This window comes from Convolutriloba macropyga, chromosome 5 (assembly GCF_964194025.1).
Source record: "Convolutriloba macropyga chromosome 5, txConMacr16.3, whole genome shotgun sequence".
NCBI classification, from domain to species: Eukaryota; Metazoa; Xenacoelomorpha; order Acoela; family Convolutidae; genus Convolutriloba; species Convolutriloba macropyga.
Genome location: NC_134472.1, coordinates 33,513,973 through 33,523,045, shown reverse-complemented (window position 1 = coordinate 33,523,045; position 9,073 = coordinate 33,513,973).

Below are 9,073 nucleotides of genomic sequence, written 5' to 3'. Positions count from 1 at the left end.
GACAGTGGTAGAGGTTGACGTGGTTCGAATAGTGTCATTTTTTTTGTAATTCATATATATATATATATATATATATATATATATATATATACATACATACATACATATATATATATATATATATATATATATATATATATATATATATATATATATATATATATATATATATATATATATATATATATATATATAAGTTCCTAGTTTTGTAAGTTCTACGCCGTAATTTTTTGGAGAGCTAAGATTGCTTCAGAAGATTTATTAAAGCTTTTCGCTGTCAAGAGATCAATATGGAGTGAACGTGATGAAAGAACGTAATTGCTAGTTTTTTTCAAATTCAGGTTTTTGACTGCTACTTTTTTTATAGATCAATGTTGTCAAGAAAAGTTGATTGGACTATCCTAAGCCAGTGCGATTTGTATGCTGTTAACCGCAAAGTTGAGAATTGCTTTCTTAGCGCTGATTGTTTGGTAAGGCCACTTTCTGAGAGGTTATTCGATCAAAATGTTGTAACTAAAGAGTTATGGAGAGAGACTTATGAGGTTGTCTGCAAGTCTTACGAAGATCTGAACCCAACTTTCAAAATTGTTTGCGATAATTATGATGGCTATCGGTTGTTATATGTTGGAAATGAAGATCTGAAAACCTCAGCTGTAATCAAAGGGCCATTTGGTTTTGTGAGGGCAATTCCCGATGGAGTAACCGATTGGTCTGTCATGCGATCTGAAAGAACTGGTGAAAGCTTACTATTAGTTGGTCCTATACGTTTCGTAAATTCAGACTGCGATCCCAATTGCGAGTATGATTTTTCCAGTAGCTCTGGTATTGCCCAACTCAGAACAAAGAGACGGATTACAAAGCAGTCTTAGCTTTTGGTAAAATATGGTCCAGAGTTTTTTGAACAAAATCAATGTAAGTGCCGTACCTGCGACAACTTATTAACCGAATCAACTTATTCAGATTTTTGTCTGTATTTGAATGAGTTTATCAGCGAAATTGTACGAGAGTCGTTTGATGAGCAGGCTGCGTATAATGTGAGCAGCGTCACGAAACCCAAAAAGAAGCGACTAAGACAGAAGGAGCGTGTCGAAATGTATAACAGAATTACCACGGCTGCAGTCAGTCACCATCAAAACACAGAAATTCCTTCAACTTCCCAAAGCAGTTACATCACTATACGGAGCAACCAACTTCCCGAAGAGTTTTGTGTAAAACAGGACTCACAGTTTTTGAATCAAGTTCTTCCGACGAGAATTCGACAACCGAGGACGCCATTGATAACGCTTGCTTTAGTTCTGCGATGCCTCGAGCGTCGTCTCCTCTGAAATATCGGCAGGCCTTTTCATGCTCTGTGTCATCAATTTCGATAACAGGTTTGGAAGAAGAGACAGAAGAAAGTCGACAAAACAATTTATTATTTTCTGGCGGTAATGTTACAGTAAAACAGGCAACTTCTCTTCTCGATTTATTTAGTTCACGGTTCTCTTTGTCCGATGAAACGTCTGTGAATTTATATAGTGTTTTTCATGCTCTTCTCCCGGATGATAATCAGCTGCCTTCTGGTCATTCTTTAGTTAGACAAATGAAGGATGGTCTCCAAGATCAGACGCGAGCTTTTATTGGCAGCACCAAAGGTAATGTCCTTATTCTCAACTTCAGAAATCAACTACAGAAAATAATACAGCGCAACATTCATCAAATTTCTGCCTACTCAGAATACAGACAAAGAAATTCTGATATAGACCTTAATTCAAAAATTGCTCCAATCGTTTGTCCTGAAACAAGCTCAGTCTTGGAAATGAATCTTGTTCTTTCAACAGACGGCGTAAATATAAAGAAGTCAACTTATAAGAAGGAATTGTGGCCAGAATGGCTTCAGTGCTCCGATAGGCCTCCAATTTTGCGGATGTCAAGGAAGAATATTGTCTTAACGTGTCTTTTCGTGGGTTCCGGCTCCCCAAGTTGGAATGAGATTGTGCCTCGGTTGAGAGCTGAGCTAGTCTCTCCGATAGAAATTGGGAGTTTTCTTTTTCCTGGAGCAAGCATTTCTTTCAAAGTGCGCCTACTGGTTGCAGATATGTGTGCCAATGCCCACGTTTTGAATATGATTCAGTTTAACGGATACTTTGGGTGCCATTTTTGTACAGCTGAAGGCAAGACTATTGGAAAAACTCATGCTTACTACCCGTACGGGCAGAATGGTGACGTTCGTGAGCCAGAGCTGAACGATCAATATATCCATAAAGCAGAACTCCTCTCATCAAGCGGTGCGCAGAAAGTCTTTGGCGTGAAAAGACGCAGTGCTTTTAGCGATATTGTCTGTGGTCTTCCTCTGACAGCACCAGTGGACTATATGCATTGCGTGTTATTAGGAGTTTTCCCGGAACTGCTCAGATTTATTATTAAGAAGTTGACCACAACTACGAAAAGAGAAATAAATGACATTGTGAGTTCGCTTGCATGTCCTCGTGAACTCATCAGCTACTCCCGAAAAATTTGTTCTTTAGACGATATTGGCCAGTTCAAAGCTAATGAGTTTTTTAACTGGATGTTCTACGTTAGCCCTATTGTTTTTTGCAATAGGATCTCTAAGACTTTGTTTGAGAGTTTATTAAATCTCGTTTTCGGTGTTCGAATGCTGCTTGAGTCAAGTCGCGAAAGAGACATCCTGCTATCGTAAAAACTATTAGGTCAGTTCTGTTCCGGTGTAGTTGATGTGTTTGACGGAAACGAACGCTCTGAGACAATTAATGTTCACTCCTTGCGCCATCTTCCGGACCAAGTTAGACGATTCGGACCACTGTTTTCTTTTTCGGCGATGAGTTTTGAGTCAGCTAACCGAATTTTAAGTGAAGTCTATAGTGGTTCGCATCACGAGTGCGAGGTTATTTGTCGTCGATTCCTGCAGAAGCAGCGGCTATTGGATATTCATCAGAAAAGTGAGGATAACCAATATGGCCGACTGGTCAAGCAAATTCTTCGTCTGGACGATTCTCATACAAACAATTTCTCTAATTTTATCAAAGAAACTGAAAGTCTTAGTTATGCTCGCTCAACTTATCCAAACGCAATATTTCTTAATCGGTTAAAAAAAACAGTTTGTATTTTGATTCACCATCTTACTCCCGAGCACCATCATCTGGAGCGTGCAACAGTTTTGTGCGTTACAAGAGGGAAGACACGGAATTCTTTGGGCAAATACTGTACTTTTTATCAATACCGAATGAATCTTACCATGGAAAAGTTCTCGCAAGTGTTCAGGAGTACAAAATTGTAGAGGAAAAAGGTCCTGTGAAAGGATTTTTCTATGTTCTCAAGAAAACTGATAAAGAAGACTTGATTGAGGTAGACACACTTACTAAAGTTTTTTGTGTTCCGTCTACTGGGTTTGAATTCTTTGTTATTAAACTGTGTACCGCTTTTGACCATTCCTAAATTATAAAATAAAATTCTGAAAGCTAATTGTTCCCTTAGGTTGTTGGTGCTCGGTTGCTTCCCGCCAAATATTGTCATTTGAAAGCTGTTACGCTATTAATAGTTTTCCATCAGAGCACCTACAGCACTAGCTGTTGGTGCTTATTGCTATTAAAAATAGAAATTTCAATAAAACAGCCAAACGTACTAGAACTATTTTACTATTAATAGTTTTAGAAGGCACACTCGTAAAGCTAGTTACGGGTTTTGACTTCGCGACTAATTGCTCCCAACCAAATATTGTCATTTGAAAGCTGTTATGCTATTAATAGTTTTCCATCAGATCACCTACAGCACTAGCTGTCGGTGCTTATTGCTTTTAAAAATAGAAGTTTCAATAAAACAGCCAAACTTACTAGAACTATTTTACTATTTATAGTTTTAGAAGGCAAACTCGTAATGCTAGTTACGGGTTTTAACTTCGCGACTAATTGCTTCCCACCAAACATTGTCATTTGAAAGCTGTTATGCTATTAATAGTTTTCCATCAGAGCACCTACAGCACTAGCTGTTGGTGCTTATTGCTTTTAAAAATAGAAATTTTAATAAAACAACCAAACGTGACTAGAACTATTTTACTCTTAATAGTTTTAGAAGGCAAACTCGTAATGCTAGTTACGGGTTTTGACTTCGCGACTATTTGCTCCCAACCAAATATTGTCATTTGAAAGCTGTTATGTTATTAATAGTTTTCCATCAGATCACCTACAGCACTAGCTGTCGGTGCTTATTGCTTTTAAATATAGAAATTTTAATAAAACAACCAAACGTGACTAGAACTATTTTACTATTAATAGTTTTAGAAGGCAAACTCGTAATGCTAGTTACGGGTTTTCACTTCGCGACTAATTGCTTCCCACCAAATATTGTCAATTGAAAGCTGTTATGCTATTGATAGTTTTCCATCAGAGCACCTACAGCACTAGCTGTTGGTGCTTATTGCTTTTAAAAATAGAAGTTTCAATAAAACAGCCAAACTTACTAGAACTATTTTACTATTAATAGTTTTAGAAGGCAAACTCGTAATGCTAGTTACGGGTTTTAACTTCGCGACTAATTGCTTTCCACCAAATATTGTCATTTGAAAGCTGTTATGATATTAATAGTTTTCCATCAGAGCACCTACAGCACTAGCTGTTGGTGCTTATTGCTTTTAAGAATAGAAATTTTAATAAAACAACCAAACGTGACTAGAACTATTTTTTTATTATTGTTTTAGAAGGCAAACTCGTAATGCTAGTTACGGGTTTTGATTTCGCGACTAATTGCTCCCAACCAAATATTGTCATTTGAAAGCTGTTATGCTATTAATAGTTTTCCATCAGATCACCTACAGCACTAGCTGTCGGTGCTTATTGCTTTTAAAAATAGAAATTTTAATAAAACAACCAAACGTGACTAGAACTATTTTACTATTAATAGTTTTAGAAGGCAAACTCGTAATGCTAGTTACGGGTTTTCACTTCGCGACTAATTGCTTCCCACCAAATATTGTCAATTGAAAGCTGTTATGCTATTAATAGTTTTCCATCAGAGCACCTACAGCATTAGCTGTTGGTGCTTATTGCTTTTAAAAATAGAAGTTTCAATAAAACAGCCAAACTTACTAGAACTCTTTTACTATTAATAGTTTTAGAAGGCAAACTCGTAATGCTAGTTACGGGTTTTCACTTCGCGACTAATTGCTTCCCACAAAATATTGTCATTTGAAAGCTGTTATGCTATTAATAGTTTTCAATCAGAGCACCTACAGCACTAGCTGTTGGTGCTTATTGCTTTTAAAAATAGAAATTTTAATAAAACAACCAAACGTGACTAGAACTATTTTACTATTAATAGTTTTAGAAGGCAAACTCGTAATGCTAGTTACGGGTTTTCACTTCGCGACTAATTGCTTCCCACCAAATATTGTCAATTGAAAGCTGTTATGCTATTAATAGTTTTCCATCAGAGCACCTACAGCATTAGCTGTTGGTGCTTATTGCTTTTAAAAATAGAAGTTTCAAAAAAACAGCCAAACTTACTAGAACTATTTTACTATTAATAGTTTTAGAAGGCAAACTCGTAATGCTAGTTACGGGTTTTCATTTCGCGACTAATTGCTTCCCACCAAATATTGTCATTTGAAAGCTGTTATGCTATTAATAGTTTTCCATCAGAGCACCTACAGCACTAGCTGTTGGTGCTTAATGCTTTTAAAAATAGAAATTTTAATAAAACAACCAAACGTGACCAGAACTATTTTTTTATTAATAGCTTTAGAAGGCAAACTCGTAATGCTAGTTACGGGTTTTGACTTCGCGACTAATTGCTCCCAACCAAATATTGTCATTTGAAAGCTGTTATGCTATTAATAGTTTTCCATCAGATCACCTACAGCACTAGCTGTCGGTGCTTATTGCTTTTAAAAACAGAAATTTTAATAAAACAACCAAACGTGACTAGAACTATTTTACTATTAATAGTTTTAGAAGGCAAACTCGTAATGCTAGTTACGGGTTTTCACTTCGCGACTAATTGCTTCCCACCAAATATTGTCAATCGAAAGCTGTTATGCTATTAATAGTTTTCCATCAGAGCACCTACAGCATTAGCTGTTGGTGCTTATTGCTTTTAAAAATAGAAGTTTCAATAAAACAGCCAAACTTACTAGAACTATTTTACTATTAATAGTTTTAGAAGGCAAACTCGTAATGCTAGTTACGGGTTTTCACTTCGCGACTAATTGCTTCCCACAAAATATTGTAATTTGAAAGCTGTTATGCTATTAATAGTTTTCCATCAGAGCACCTACAGCACTAGCTGTTGGTGCTTATTGCTTATAAAAATAGAAATTTTAATAAAACAACCAAACGTGACTAGAACTATTTTACTATTAATAGTTTTAGAAGGCAAACTCGTAATGCTAGTTACGGGTTTTCACTTCGCGACTAATTGCTTCCCACCAAATTTTGTCATTTGAAAGCTGTTATGCTAATAATAGTTTTCCATCAGAGCACCTACAGCACTAGCTGTTGGTACTTATTGCTTTTAAAAGTAGAAATTTCAATAAAACAGCCAAACGTACTAGAACTATTTTACTATTAATAGTTTTAGAAGGCAAACTCGTAATGCTAGTTACGGGTTTTAACTTCGCGACTAATTGCTTCCCACCAAATATTGTCATTTGAAAGCTGTTATGCTATTAATAGTTTTCCATCAGAGCACCTACAGCACTAGCTGTTGGTGCTTATTGCTTTTAAAAATAGAAATTTTAATAAAACAACCAAACGTGACTAGAACAATTTTACTATTAATAGTTTTAGAAGGCAAACTCGTAATGCTAGTTACGGGTTTTCACTTCGCGACTAATTGCTTCCCATCAAATTTTGTCATTTGAAAGCTGTTATGCTATTAATAGTTTTCCATCAGAGCATCTACAGCACTAGCTGTTGGTGCTTATTGCTTTTAAAAATAGAAATTTCAATAAAACAACCACACGTACTAGAACTATTTTACTATTAATAGTTTTAGAAGGCAAACTCGTAATGCTAGTTACGGGTTTTCACTTCGCGACTAATTGCTTCTCATCAAATATTGTCAATTGAAAGCTGTTATGCTATTAATAGTTTTCCATCAGAGCACCTACAGCACTAGCTGTTGGTGCTTATTGCTTTTAAAAATAGAAATTTCAATAAAACAACCACACGTACTAGAACTATTTTACTATTAATAGTTTTAGAAGGTAAACTCGTAATGCTAGTTACGGGTTTTGACTTCGCGACTAATTGCTCCCAAAAAAATATTGTCATTTGAAAGCTGTTATGCTATTAATAGCTACATTTTAAAATCCAAAAATGTTGAATTATGACCTGTTTTGCAGACTAGAGTTGTGTTTATCGGAGATTCAAATCGGAGATTCAACGCAACCCCGCTTTTGCGGAAAAATGAGCGGGTATCTCGCTACAAGTAAGGTTACTTCGGTTTCTATTGATGGCTTAGTCTTGTCTGTTCAATAAATTTTGTTCTTATTTTTGCAGCCCTTCGTACGACGGCGAGGGTGGGCGTAGATCGATTCATCTACGAACTATGATCGAGAGACTCAAACGTTACACCCACATTTTTATTATTTGCGGGGATAACGATGTAAATAATATAAGTGTCGACGAAATTTACCGCAACTATGTTTTTGTTATTCGCGCTTTGCACCCCCGCATAATTCGATTCAGTGGGTTGCTGCCTCGAGCGGACTTCGACAAAAATATACGCGAAGCCAATAATATTTACTTGGCGGAACATTTAAAGGACAGATACAAAAGTCCAAAGTTCATTAAGAAGACTGACTTTGATGAACATGGTCGGGATAGATGTCATTTACGACATACTACAAATGGTTTGAATCATCTCATGGCCCACTGCCTCAGCTTCTTAATTGATTCATTCGGAACTCTCTAATAACTGAACTACTTGCTTTAAACTGAGCAAACTGTGCCCTTGTATATATTTGCTTTTTTCTCTAATTTATTTTTCCTTCTTCTCCCGCAATTTTTGTTTAGAAGAGAGCTGGGTCAACGACTTCAACCGTCAGAAAGAGACATTGGATGTAAAGCAAACAGGTCTTGGTCAACTTTGATCAGACCAAACAGACTTTGGCCACCATTGGTCAGACCAAACAGACGTTGGCCACCCATGGTCAGACCAAACAGACTGGCCACCATTGGTCAGACCAAACAGACTCTGGCCACCATTGGTCAGACCAAACAGACTTTGGCCACCATTGGTCAGACCAAACAGACGTTGGCCACCCATGGTCAGACCAAACAGACTGGCCACCCTTGGTCAGACCAAACAGACGTTGGCCACCATTGGTCAGACCAAACAGACTTCGGCCACCCATGGTCAGACCAAACAGACTTTGCCCACCCTTGGTCAGACCAAACAGACTGGCCACCATTGGTCAGACCAAACAGACTCTGGCCACCATTGGTCAGAACAAACAGACTTTGGCCACCATTGGTCAGACCAAACAGACGTTGGCCACCCATGGTCAGACCAAACAGACTGGCCACCCTTGGTCAGACCAAACAGACGTTGGCCACCATTGGTCAGACCAAACAGACTTCGGCCACCCATGGTCAGAACAAACAGACTGTGCCCACCCTTGGTCAGACCAAACAGACTGGCCACCATTGGTCAGACCAAACAGACTCTGGCCACCATTGGTCAGACCAAACAGACTTCGGCCACCCTTGGTCAGACCAAACAGACGTTGGCCACCCATGGTCAGACCAAACAGACTTTGCCCACCCTTGGTCAGACCAAACAGACTGGCCACCCTTGGTCAGACCAAACAGATGTTGGCCACCCATGGACAGACCAAACAGACTGGCCACCCTTGGTCAGACCAAACATACGTTGGCCACCATTGGTCAGACCAAACAGACTTCGGCCACCCATGGTCAGACCAAACAGACTTCGGCCACCCATGGTCAGACCAAACAGACTTTGCCCACCCTTGGTCAGACCAAACAGACTCTGGCCACCATTGGTCAGACCAAACAGACTTCGGCCACCCTTGGTCAGACGAAAAAGACGTTGGCCACCCATGGTCAGACCAAAC